The 13,733-nt window shown below is 53.5% G+C and overlaps 1 protein-coding gene across 1 annotated transcript in view; it reads right to left on the bottom strand.

Annotated features, from left to right (window-relative positions):
• The window catches only part of Shisal1 (shisa like 1), a 110,295-nt gene extending 96,853 nt beyond the window's left edge, over positions 1 to 13,442 (bottom strand). Inside the window, exon 1 of the mRNA XM_041672386.1 lies at positions 13,352 to 13,442. The gene's annotated coding sequence lies outside the window, so the exon portion shown is untranslated. The remainder of the gene's footprint in view (positions 1 to 13,351) is intronic.
• Positions 13,443 to 13,733: the final 291 nt, after the last annotated feature.

The following is a 13,733-nucleotide window of genomic DNA, read 5'->3' as shown; positions in this document are numbered from 1 at the left end:
GCTGAGTGCAGAGAGGAGCCTGCGGGCCCTAGAGAGAGATGAAGTGCACTTGCTTGGAATTAATGGGGGGAGCAGAGAGCGCCTCCCTAATTGCCCTCCTTTCCAGTGTTTACAATCACTGATTTCCCCTGGCTCCAGGCTGCCCGTCTGTGGGGCCAATAACGCAAACCCCCAGGTTCTCCTGAGATTCCGGGCCTGACCTCTCTCAGGTATGCCAGCAGGTAGAAGGATGAGAACAGTCTGCCTTGAAGGGAACAGGGGGGTGGGGGTGCCTTCTAGGACCCAGAAACAGCCAAACAAGCTTGAGGAAGAGCTAGGGACCCCAGTGGCTGGGTCCTGTTGGGGGTGTGGGGTGGGGAGAGAGGAGTAAGAAAGTCCTCAGGCTGAGCTCCTGTGCCCCCCACTCCTGCTGCCAACAGCTAGATGACTGTGACCCTGCAGATAAGGTCTAACTAGAGGCAGGTGTGAGCAGATCTGTCTTATACACTGTAAAGTGCTAATCTCCACAGTGAGTGATGTCAGAGGCTTTTCACGGTACAGGCAAGGACGTCTGGCCAGCTCCCAGACCTTTAGGGTCCGCTTCCTGGGCAGTGACATTGTGGTCTTCACTGCTCATGCTCACTGTAAAGTGTTGTCAATGGTATATGTACCTGAATCCCCAGAAGCTGTGAGTGTGGATCACCCACCACGGGCAGCCATGGGCTTTCTCTCTTCCTCACTAGGGTATAAAGCCCTGGCCAGCAGGGACCCTGTCCTCTAACTGCATGTCGTCATAACATGGCCTGGGGGGACCTGTGACTGACCCCTCTATGACAAAGGGACTTTCCAACTAGATTGAAGGAGGAGCCACTTGGCGGAAAACCCGAGCAGCCTGCCCAAGGCTGAGTTGGTCAAAAATCCCTGGATCAGGAACCAGGAAGGAGGGTGACGTGGAAAGATGGGCAGATGTGACCTCCACCTTGGGCCCAGACACTATGGCAGGGACGGGGAGAAGGTAGTGAGCTGGGGACCACAGGTTCCTTCTGGAAGCCGAGAAAAATTCTCTGCCTTCATCCAGCAAGGAGCACAGTGGACCCAGTCCTCCACCTTAAAGAGCAGATTTCTCCAGAACCCCTGAGTTTCCAGAAGCTCCACAGAGGAATGCAGCTGCTTATGCCTTCATTTCGGCCAGCGGGGAGGGGGGAGGGGGGAACCAGGCTCCTCCTCCACAGCCAGCTGGGAAAAGAGGTAGTTCTGGGGCTGGTTTGTTTGTTTGTTTGTTTGTTTGTTTGTTGGAGTGAGTGGCCCAAGTGTAGAACCTGGGGCCTCACATGTGTTAGGCAAGCATTCTGTCCCTTAACCATCCTCCGGCAGAAAGGGATGTTTAAACCCCTGAGTTTGTAGCTGTTTGGGACACAACAAAAGGACAGCAATCCACCTTAAAATTCCTTCAGGAAGGCACTGCCTGGGAGCTGGCGGGGGGGGGGGGGGGGGGGGGTCCTCACTGGCTGCTGGCAGACCCTGAGTACAAAAATCCTCAGGGCAAAGAGTCAAGGAAATGAAGGAGACCAGAGTCCCAGATAGTGGAAAGATGACAGGCTCACCCAAGTCCTTATGGCAGGTGGTTTCACAGGGGTAGCAACCAAAAGGTAGGCAGGGACCATAAAGCCCTCGTCTCCTGCTTGAGTACTGCCCAACAGCGGTGGGTCTACAGCAAGACTCCCCTGATGGCCACAGTATGCTTCCCTGGGTTGTCTCTGGAGACAGAGCTGCCTGAGCAGGGAAGACCCAGGGAGGTGGGCCTAACCTAGAACTACGCACGACCAAGGCACATCAGCCGATCCCCACTTCTTTTCCCACTCGCTTTAACCTCACACGGCATCTCCTGAGGTCTGTGTCTGTTGTCACCCGGCATTCCTGGAGGGCAGGGGTACACTGGTGCCCATGTGTCTCCTCTGCCCTGTTTGTCAATGCACACGCAATAAGCACCCACGGTAGGCCAGACTCTGGGTTGCAGGAGTTGCCAGGAAGGGGCCTCTCATGAGGGGTGCTCAGGACAGTGATGAGGATGGGGAGACTGACATACGCTCCAATGGGTAGGGTAGGATGTGGGGGAGACACAAGTGATGGATGGGACATGAAGATGTGGTGAGGGAGGTGCAGTGCTGGGGGGACTAGCAGGGGCTTCCTGTGGAAACTGAGGCAGTGTGGAAAACATGTAGGAGCTAAACAGGGGAGAAAGGGGGGTGTCCCAGGTGTTAGGAACAGCGTGGGCCAAGGGAGAGTCACTGGAGGATGGTGGAGCGACTGCAGGAGTCAGGGAGAGGCGGCTGGGTACAGCAGCAGATCCCAGGCCTTCAAAGGAGTTGAGGTTTTGGTGTGGATAGCTGGAGGATAAGGGAAGGGCTCTAGGGAGAGGGGCCCGGGCAGGTTTATGTCTTGAGAAACTAGCTCTACTCTCACCCCAAGCATTCTGCCAGCACTGTTGGCAGAGCCCTGCTGGGGAGGTGGGACAGGAGGGGCTGAGCCCGGGGCTCCATCAGAGCAGGAGATTCCGGCAGGCCTAGCTCTTTCCTGGGCTGCCTACAGCATCTCCCTGACAAGTTGTCTAAAAATGTTCTTGATTAAAAGCAGAACACAGAGTGACAGAATTCAAACAGCCTGTCCGCCCATCCCTTCTCAGGATTGGCTGCCGGGAACTAATGATTTTTATTAGCGCCGTCGGCTGTCACACGTCTGATTACAATGACCACAGCCCGTGGTCTCTCCTCAGGACTGGAGGGACATTAATCATACAAGATGATTACCTCTGAATGCTGACGGGCTGAGCTCAGGGCCCACGGCCAGTGGCAGAGACTAGCAGGATAGCAATGGTGATGGACTCTTGCCAACTACCAACTCGGCCACAGATGAGCCGCCTTCCCTTCTTGGACTCTGGTCTCATTTGTCACCCCTTGAGCCCACACTGTCACTCCTGGCAGAGAGGATATAATAGGTGCAAGAGCTGTGTAGTTCAGAGAGGTTTTGTAGCTTTCCAAAGGTCACACAGCATGATAGCTCTCAGTTGTATAGTCAAAATCTGGGAATACCGGGTCACATCTCATCTTCCTTCCAGATTGTTCTCAGGAAGCAGATCAGATAGGGATAATTCCCACAAGAGAGAAGAGGGCATAGAAAGGAAGACAAGAGGAAGTAGCGGGCGTCCTCTGTGATATCCACTTAAGGGGACCACACACGAGTCCTAGGTGCTGGCTGGGGCCTGTGTTATCTCCATGCAACGACACAAATTTCATGCCAATCTCCCCACACAATGTGGGGTTTTTATGTTAATGTGAAGTGACGCTTTGAGTCCCTCCTGGTGCCCAGTCCTGGTCCATGGGCCTCAGAGCAGCCAGTAAGCAGCACTCCTCCATGGTCTCTGTTTCAGCTCCTGCTTCCAGATTCCTGCATTGAATTCCTGCCCTGGCTTCCCTGTTTGATGGACTGTAACCCATAAGTGGAAACAAACCCTTTCCCCTGCCGACTGCTTTCGGTCATGGTGTTTATCACAGCAACTAGGGCAGTTGGTAGAAGCCCATGAAACTGAAGGAAACTGAGGCAGGGGTGGTGCTGCTTGGTGGGGCAGACACAGGACAAGCAGAGGCATCGAGACGGGAGGGGTGTCAGGGCGGAATGAGTTTAGCGGATGTCCCAGGCTCAGGTCTGCTGGGCACAGGACCCTGGGGATTTGGAGTCCAGCCTTGACCAGAGGTGTTGTTTGAGGGTGCTGGAAAGTTTGAAGCAGGGAACGGCCCTTGACGTCACAAGCACCATCTGGCTGATGGAGGCCACAGGAAGAGGAGGATGGCAGAATTAGGAGGTGACCTTTGGAGTCAGGCAGTCCTAAATGGCCTAGATTTGAGATCATGGACACAATTAGAGTTGGTAAGGGAAGAAAACGCCATGAGTGGGAGGAACAGGAGATGAGGGGGGATCAGGGCATGGAGAGAGTCACACTACAGAGCAGGGGACCCAGGTGTGATGCCGAGCTGGTAAGATGTGTGGACGTGCATTGTTAAAGGTATGAAGAGAACAGACAGGATTCAAAGCTCAAACTGACAAGAGCCTTAGGCTGAGGGAGAGAGCCTGGGTGGAGGATGGGAGCAGTTGGGGGAGGCTGGCACACTCTATTTTACACTATCCGTGAGATTTACACATATAATTTTCATGGCCGTGTTCAGGTGTAACTTTTTAAATTAAAAGAGAGGGGAGTTGAGAAGCTAGTAAGGTGTAGCCTGGACTCCCTTCTGTAAGAGTCAAGTTACCAAGACCAACCCTCTGAGGGAGGAGGTGACGTGGTTAGTAGTGTGACCTTGAGACACCGCTGTGACCCTGAAGCAGCTGGAAAGAGGAAACCCATCCAGGAAGCCTGGAGCCTAAAGGATGTGGAAGCGTTGATTGGTGAATCTTGGGGAGGTGGGAGGTGTGGTACGCAGAGAAGCTGTGAGGATGGATGTGGGAGACTGCCCTGTCACGTGGAGCAGGTAAGGAGGTGAGGCAGGAGAATGCTCTGACCCGGGATTGGACGGCTTCCATGGATGCTTGGTGACAAGCCTAGCACTATGTGTACCTCATGGCTGTGTCTGATGGTCACTATAGGCAGATGCTCTCTGCATTATGCCCACACCAAGCATGGGACACGGGCTGTTCTCTGACTCCCTGAAATGGGCCTGTACAATTGTGTTCATTGTGTTTAACCAAGTGGAGGCTCTGAGAGGGACATTAGCTCACCCAAGGTCAGAGGACATGTCAACAGCAGAACTAGGACCGGAACTAGGTTGCTGGCTTTTCATGGGCAGCCCTTGTTGCTTCCATCAGGAAATAGGTCACCTCTTACAGTCTCCGCCTGCAGGCAGGTGACAAAGGCAGAAGTATAAGCCCATCCCCACAAGGGTGGCAGTGGCACCAACCAAGTCCAGGACTTCATTGGGAATAGAAGGCAGTTCACTTGTAAATACACCAAAACAGCATCAGACGCCTTGGGTCTCTGGAGACCCCCAGAGCACAGAGGTAAGTGACAACAGCCAGTCCTGCTTCCTGTTCAGTAGCCCAGATCTCAGACTAAGTGTCCCTGGATCCCTGGGCTGGAGATGCTGGGGTTCTGAAGGAAGCATATTCAAAGCTGGGGCCTTGAGTCTCTGGGACAGAGCAGGGCAGGAGGCAGAAGTCAGAAGGAGCTGCAGAAGCAAGAAAGGCCCAGAAGGGTGGGAGAGGCTATGGGGTGGGCATGAGGGCAGCTGATGGACCAGAAACACAGGCTACAGAGTGTGGGATGTACCAGAGTGAAAAAAAGGCCAGGGAGGAACTGCCCCCAGCTTTGTGCTGTGTTGGGTAGGCGAAAGGGGAGATTTTGCACTGTAAACCTTCTTATAGACCTGGTACTTTCAGGTCATAGAGCGATCACACAGTCATACGGCCAAGACAGTCTTCATTCAAAGCTTATCCTCCTGCCTCCTGAGCTGTACCTCCCTTGAGAGACCACAGAGCTCCTGGGACCAACACCACATGCTTATTAACACATATGGGTTCTAGACACTTCCTTTGCTGTCAGCGCAGCACTATAGACAGCCAAACATCTGGCCGTGTCATCGCATGAGATCTGGACAGCAGCCTGGCAATCAGAGCTTCTCCTGCTTCCGGAGAAGAGGGATGGACCTGCCTGGGTCCATGATGAGCCGGAGTTGCCTGTCATTTAGCAGCTGCTTACTAAGGGCTGTCACTGCTGACTGTGTTGGCCTCTTAGACCATGTCAACCATCCCAGTAGACCCACAGGCCAGACATTCTGCAGCCCCTGTTCTGTGTCCCCTCTGTGCTGGAATTATAGATGTTTGATACCACTCTCAGCTTCTATGGCTCTGATCACAGGTTGGCAAGGTCTGGAGTCACTCACCAAGATCCTAAGACACCGAGTGGGAGATGGGCCCATTCCCATCTCAGCCCCAAACTTCTCTCAGCACCCTGCTGTGAGAGCCCAGACTTGACAGCAAGATGAAGCCAGCCACTTTGGGTCCCCTTGGCCCTGGTTCCCTTGGTCCACCCTTGAAACCCTGACCTCGGCCCCAGAACATCAACAGCCAAAGCAGTGCTCAAAATCCTTGGTGAAGTGGCCCTTGTGGGGAACAGAGGTGAGAACCAGGAGGCGCAGTGACCCTAATTGCCTTCCAGGCTTTCATCGTGGGCGGCATTCTCTCGAAAGATCTACAGGGCTAATTGGCAGGCGAGTGGAGCTTGCTAGTTACAGCTCTTCCTTCCGAGTGACTGATCTTGAGGAGATCAGAAAGCTGGGAGTCACTCTGTGAGGAAGCTCAGAGCGGGCTTGGTGACAGGACCGCACAGTGCTGGAGCTCACCGCAGGATGATGGCATGGGGCTCCGGCACAGAATTAGTGAAAGGACTTCTGACTTGGGGCTACCAGCTGAGGCTCAGGGAGCTGGACTCTGAGGTAAGTTAGCTAGCAGGGATTGGGTCTTGACTCTAGAGTGACAGTTAGGGCACAGTAGAGATTGACAGCCACCAGGCAGGGCAATTTCTGAATCTTCTCTATATTACCTAATCCCAAATAATTGCCAGCCGTCTATCCAGACTCTGTGCTGGGCCCCAGCCACGGAAACAGCATAGGACCAGGAGGGGCCACAGCAGATTCTACCCTTGGGTTGATGTTCTCAAAGGACCAGAGGGACCAGGTTCCTCTCTACCCAGCCTGCAGATTTGTAGATCTTCCAGAATCTCTCATGCTCTGGCCAGACTCTGTAACTAGACAGATAGACAGACACATACATACATACATGCGCACATACATACATGCATGCATGCATACATACATACTACCCACTTCTAGCAGCTGTCTCAGACCCCCTTGCCTATTCAGGTTCGTTTGCATATCATTTGAATACCACCTCAGCCCTCCTCAATAATTTTCTACCTTTCTCTTTACTTTACTAACTGAGGAGACTCAGCCACACAGAGAGGAAGGCTCCAGAATGGACCCAGCTCTGCCCTTTCCCTTGGTTCAGTCCTATTACCCACAGTTTCTCTTCAAATTCTGTGTCTCAGAGATCTAGGGACCAGGAGGCCTCAGGACTGTGCTGGGATTGAAGGGGCGACACAACTGTATGGGGAAAGTGGGTGATCAGAGTTCCTGTGCTGTGAACCCCGTGCTGCCGGGGTTCATGGCCCAGGCTACCTGCTCATCAAGTTCCATGCCACAGTCCCCATCAGTCACTGCTCCTGCCCTCAGGCAACAATTGAATGGGGGTCTAATTATTTACCAGAAAGACGGTGTCCTTGGAACAGGAATAGCAGGGCCAATGGAAGGACCAAGGAACAGCCGAGGGAGACGAAAGACTGGCTTTGTAGTGTCTGGGTATGGGCTGCTCTTTCTGGGTCAGCACAATACATGCTGGATCCCTTTAGTTACTGCCATGAACTGAGTGGCCAGTGAGGTCCTTTCATCCTTGGTCCCCTTCTTCTGAAGGGGAAAGGGCAGGTGCTATATTCTGGAAGGAAGAAGCTAGGAGAAGAAGGTGACCAGTAAGACCCCCAGACCTGACAGAGTCACCTGCATCTGAGACCCTAACGGTCATTCTGCCCTAGTGTACCAGGGCAGGGCTCCACAGGACAGAGGAGGGGGAGGTCCACGCTACAGATGCCCAGCTATGGGCCTCTGAAAAAGGTGACAAGGATAAGCATTGTGTGACCCTCACCATCATCACCAGCACTGCCATCACCTGATGACAAGGAGAAACCGAGGCGGGACCTTCAGACACGGCAGGGCAGGTTCCCAGCATTAAACACCTCTTGCCGGGGAGGATAGGCATAAATGACGGAGGGCCAGAGGCCTCTCGGGGAGGGCTGAGGACAACTCAATTAGCTCAGGCAAGTGGTTTTTATTGCACATTTGTGAGACAGGAGAAGAAAAAAATGCCCCACTCAGCCATATTTCAAATCAAGAAGGGAAAACATGCCCTGCACTTGAATCTCTGAAGAAACCACTTGAGATGAGAGAGGGAGAAGAGGGAGAGGGGTCAGCAGAGAAGAAGGCAGGTAGAGGAGAGAAGAGAATAAAGGTTACCCACACAGGGGGCCATCTGCTCCTGTCTCCAGGAACTCAGAGGTACCTCAATAGGACCCCAGTTGACCCATCTGCCCACACAAGTCTGGGAGCTTGTCAGCCTTCCTGTCCCCCCTGGCATAGCTCAGGGTGTGTGTCTAAAGCAGAGCCCAGGGAAAGCTGGGAAGGGAGGAAAGAGACCCAGGAAGGCCCTGGGCCCTTTGTCCCCTCCGACTGTCTGCTGCTCCAGAGTCAAATGGGCTTCCTGGAAGACACAGACTCAGTGAGGAGTCGCCATACTGCCTCTAACCAAGAGTTCAGTGGGTGGTTGCTACATGGAGAAGCTGGCCCCACACCATCCCACAAGCAGACTATTCTCTTAGAAGAGATGGTATTTGAAAACCCATCAAAGGGAAGCTGAGCCTCATCACACTACAGACCACTGTACCCAAAGTGAAGCCATGTTTATCCAAGATCCCGAGACTGACCTGCCCCCTAGGAGCTGCTATGAAAAGGGACATTGCTGCCTAGGACTAGGAGGAGGGTTCCTGAGTGCCAAGATCTCACGTAACCCAGGCTAGTCTTAGACTCACTTTGTAGGAGGATTGCCTTGAGCTCCTGATCCCCCTGCCTCTACCTTCAGAGTGCTGGGATCACAACCAGGGCTTCACGAATGCCAGGTAAGCACACTCCCAATTGACCCACAACTCCTGTTCTGCATGTGCACTTTGAGCGGCGATATAGGTGTTGCTGCCACGAGAGCCCTGAGAGGTAGTGACCACAGCTCTCATGGTGACAAGGAGCAGTCTAGGGCTATGCCCAGACCTGACTCCAGAGTCCCACACTTTCTGAACACACGGTAACTACAGATGTGAAGCCACCAAGCTCCTGTCCCTTCTCTCTCTGGGCCCCCAAGGGACACCCTCCATATTCCCCCTCACTCACCCTTGTCCCCACTCTCCCTGTGGCTTACTTCTTCACTCCTCCGAACTCTCTCTGCCCTCCTGGAGAATGGACCCAAGCAGAGAACATCAGCCCATTCCACATAAGGATAAACAGAGGCTCTGGGGTGCTGTAAACATGCCAAGAATATACCCTCACCGGACACAAGGACCCTGGGCTCCTACCTTTTGGGTCTCCCCAGAAGGCTTGTGTGAGAAGGAGGTACCTCACAGAAATGCCTTGGTCTTAGATTCATGTCCAGTGTCAACTCTCTGCCTAGAACTTGAGGTTTCGGGGGACCAGAGAGTATTTAGCCAGGAAGAATAAGTCTTAGCCATCTGCACCGACTGGCATTTAAACACCTTCATTGGTTAAGGATACGGAGCCGTGGATTCTTTATGTTGCCGATGAATGTGGAACAGAGCTGGTGAGTGACCTTTAGAACTACGGGTCTCTCTTTACTCATTGGGCTGGCTGACTCTCCAGAGCTCAGTCGCTGCCTCTGAGGCTGCACTGGCATGAGCAATTGAAGAAGGGGCAATTCCAGTTCTAGAATCAGCATCTCAGGGTCCTGGCACTGCATCCAGGACTGGAGCCAGATGGCTCACAGCAGTTCTGAGGGAGCAGGTCCAGCCAGTGGCACAGACTCTGATGGGGTCCCAGGGATGGACTCTTCAGAGTCCATACTGGAGAGAGATGAGCTTACTCAGCATGAAGCAGCAAAACCACCAGATTACAGACAGCCTTCCTGCTCATGCTAGTCCTCCCTTCTGCCTGCTGAGACCCAGGCATCTTGCCATTGTGGGGACACCTCCCTGGAAAGAGTCTCCTGTCCTGTCCAGCACCCTCAGGTGCTTGCTGGTCTCCATTGCTCCTCTTGGACACTGTGCACTAGGAGGAATGTATCTGTCTGGTGGCGTCTTTGAACGTGACTTTGCTCTTTGTCATCGTAAGGAAGGGGAGGATTATTTAGGTGTCAGCTCCAGGGTACAGTCCATCATGGCAGGGAAGGCATAGCGGCAGTGGATGAAGCGGGCTGGCTACATTGCATCCACAGTCAGAAGCAGAGGGAGATGTACGCTGGGGTTCAAGAGTCCAGGACCCTAGATCACTGCCCGCTATTTACAGGGGTCCTCCTTCTTTAGTTAACCTAATCTAGAACCCCCTCATAGGCATGTCTGCAGCTTGTTCCTAGGTGACTCTAGATCCTGATAAGTTATTGATATTAACCACCACATTTGTTGACCTCTGCAACCACAGCTTAGGATATCTCTGCTCTGTCCCCCTGCCCTGCCACCGTGGGCAAAGTGGCATGGGCAGACCTGCCTTCAAGGAGTCATGGCAAAGACAGAGGGGGTAGATGAATTAGAGAGCAGAAGAAGGTGAAGGTGGTGTGGAGGATGGGGTCCTCTCTGTCTGTCCTCTACTCTCTCTACCCTTTGACCTTGCAGGGTGTCCAGGAGAGCAAAGGAACTCAGTGACCTGTGGTGTAGCCCTATGAGTGAGTGCTGTGAGCAGGCCTTCAGTGGGCTAATGGAGTTTGCTTTGGTCTCTTCGCCATTGCCAAGAGAGGCGTAGGCCCCCGAATGCCTGAAAGGCAACATCCCTGCCTAAGGCATCCATACCACAGTGAGGAGTGAGAAGAAGTCAGGTGTGCTTCTGTGAGCCACAGGGGCTGTTCATTACACAGCACTATTGCCTCAAGAGCTGACCGATGTAGTGGAGATGTATGTGGACCAAAGGAAGGTTCCTTCTTCCCTGGGCAGTTAATGCAAATGAACGGTGCAGTAGTGAGCCAGGACACAATTATGGGCACAATTCACCCTCTAGTGGGCAGTCATGCCCCCACCCCAAGATCTCATCAAAGGCAACCCACACGGCAGCATTTGGGTCTGGCGTGCTCACACTGGAGTGCAAGTGGAATCAGATTATGCCTCAGGACCAGTTTCTTTCCATCAGGGAGAAGCAGGCTGTCACTGAGACTCTAGGACCTTGCTTTGGTTTCCAGGCATCCTTTACAAAGCCTGCCTGACTGTGGCCTGGGCTGTTCTGACTCCATGCCATCTCCAACTCCTCAATCTCCAAGGAAAATTGGACACAGAACTCCATCCAGTCCCATGCAGGTATAAGAGCAGCCTTAGGGGACAGGCTAGACCCAGAGGCACAAGGGGAAGGGATGTGACTCCAAACCTTCATTAGGTAGGAAACTAAGTGGCCAACATAAAGCACTGTTCCCAGGATAGAGACCCCCTGGTTAATAAACTGGCAGTGCCTTCTGGACTGAGCCTCAACGTGAATATTCTCCCATAGAAAGGAGATGTGCAGGGACCAACTGGGTGGACCCTGAGGGCAAAAACAGCGGGAGGAGGGGTGGGGGGTTGCCTCCAGGCCATCTGCCTGACCAGGTGAGTTTGCTGTGAAAGTTGATGTCAAGGAGACAAAGCCTGGGGCAGAATTACTGCAGGCCACCTAGCCTGTGTGTGAGTTTGCATGTCTGTGTGACGTGGGTATGTGAATGTGTGTGGTTGCCAGGTTCTGCTGCAGCCTATGACGTGCTGAGAAGCATTGGCCCTGGAGGCACAGACTTTAATCAGAAGACAGAAGCCATCACTGCAGCAGCTGAGACAAGAGGATTACCACGAGGTCAATGCCAGCCTGAGCTACGTCACAAGTTCTAATGCATCCCGGCTTACAGAGTCAGACCATGACTGAAATAAAAAGTCCAAGCCAGGCTTGGTGGCACACGCCTTTAATCCCAGCACTCGGGAGGCAGAGGCAGGCGGATCATTGTGAGTTGGAGGCCAGCCTGGTCTACAAGAGCAAGTTCCAGGTCAGACTCCAAAACTACAGAGAAACCCTGTCTCGAATAAAAACAAAAAAAAGTCTAAAAGAATAGAAGACTGTGACATGTACAAAGTATGCTCCTTCCCAGGCATGTCCCCAAGGGTAGCACACAAAGCTTCTCCCTGAAGGAAGTACACAAGGCAAGCTCCTCCCTGGGTGTGACCCCACACGCTCTACTCCCCTTCCTGCTTCCTCTCCCTGAGCTGCTAATCTTCTGGCTCATTGAGAAGAAGAAGGCCTCACTCCGTTTTTACTGCTGAGAAGACAGTGTCCCTGAGGGACCAAGGGCATTGTCAAGCTCACAGAGCCTAGGTGTGCTGGCTCCAGGAGCAAGTCCGTGCTGGAATTTTAGCTAAGATGATAGTCACACAGGTCACATACCAAGACTGGGCATTGTGTGGGAGCTGGGAGTCAGGATAGGTGGACTGGGATAGAGTCAGAGGCCAGGGCCCCTAAGCAGATTGTCCAGGACCAGCCAGATAGCAGGAGCCAGCCCTTATATGACAGGGAGAGGGCAGCAAGGGAGGTGTGCATGGGCCATGGGAGTCTTGGGTACTTCTAGCAGGAGCCATATGCCTACTAGTCCTGCCCTCAGTCCCAGCCCCAGCACCAGTGTGGGCTGCCTGCCATTTCTCTATGGAACACCTCCCTCCCAGGCCCATGCCCCTTCTTGAAGCCAAACACTTCTGAAGGCCCCTCACCACCACTCCTGTCTCACCAGCCTGACTGGAGGCGGCTGGGGCAATTTCCAGCTCTTCCCCAACAAGGAAAACCATCACAGCTCATTCTTCCCTGAGTCCCACTGAGTCCCATTCCAGGCCCCTCAGGCCTGCCTACGGTACCTGTACCCACAGAGCCCATCAGCACTAATAGCCTCACCATTGGGGGAAGATGCTGTGTGCCCAGGGACAAGGCACAGAAAGTCAGGGAGGCAGAAAGCCCACGCTGACAGCCCTTCTGAGCTCCCAATGCATGATGGGTCATGTGCTTTCCCATCAGCCCCCCTTGGACCTAGCTAAGCACCCAGAGCAGACCCTGCCGAAAACTACTACAGAGTCAGAAAACAGGAGACTCAGGCCCAGAATGGCCTCTGTCACTTTGGGGATCAGTAGCTGTCCCCCAGCAAAACAGATCCTCAGACAGACTTGACCTACTCGCCCTTCAGAGAAAGGAGTCGCTGTGCTCACGAAGGCCCAGGCCACTTGTCCCCCCAGTACAGCATCTCTTCTGAAGATGTACCGCCACACCAGCCACACATCCGCAGAAGGGGACAAGACTGTGATGCCTGGGTGGTAGCCAGGAGTCATGAAAGACAGGATATTAAGCAGGTCCCCTACCAGGAGCCGGAATTTTATATTTGTCTTCCCTGTTAAAGCAGAGCCAACATTGAAACTATACAAAGCTAGCTAGCTGCTACTCCAGCCTCCCTTTTGAGCCCCTTTTATCCCAGGGCGGCAGGCAGCCCCTTCCCGAGGGAGCAATCCCTCACTTCTTACCTTACTGAGAAGCTGGTCGCTGTCCAGCAGAAGGGGAAGGCGGACTCTCTGAGCTACTCAGGCGTTCCAGGGCCAGGCCACATCTTTCCTCAAAGCAGCCCCCAGTCACTCTCCCAAGGCCTGCACATCTTATGCTGGGTCATTTATGAGCAGGTGACTGTGGGGGTGTTCAGAGCCCAGGGAAGATATTCCTAGAGGTCATAGCCACTAGCTCACCCCAGGGGCCACTACCCCAGAGCAGGGCTTCACAGCCAGGCAGGGGCCACTGTAATCTGTGTAAGTGTCAGGCACTGTGTTCAGACTCCAGTTACGCCGGCCGCTCTCAGGCTGAGACTAGGTTTATTTTTAGAGCCCGGCCCTTTCCCAGACGCCAGGATCCCAG

This window comes from Microtus oregoni, unplaced genomic scaffold (assembly GCF_018167655.1).
Source record: "Microtus oregoni isolate MIOR12 unplaced genomic scaffold, Mior012 000022F_ref0000154, whole genome shotgun sequence".
NCBI lineage: Eukaryota > Metazoa > Chordata > Mammalia > Rodentia > Cricetidae > Microtus > Microtus oregoni.
Note: the sequence above shows the minus strand (reverse complement) of the source record. Positions and strands in the feature narration are given on the sequence as shown.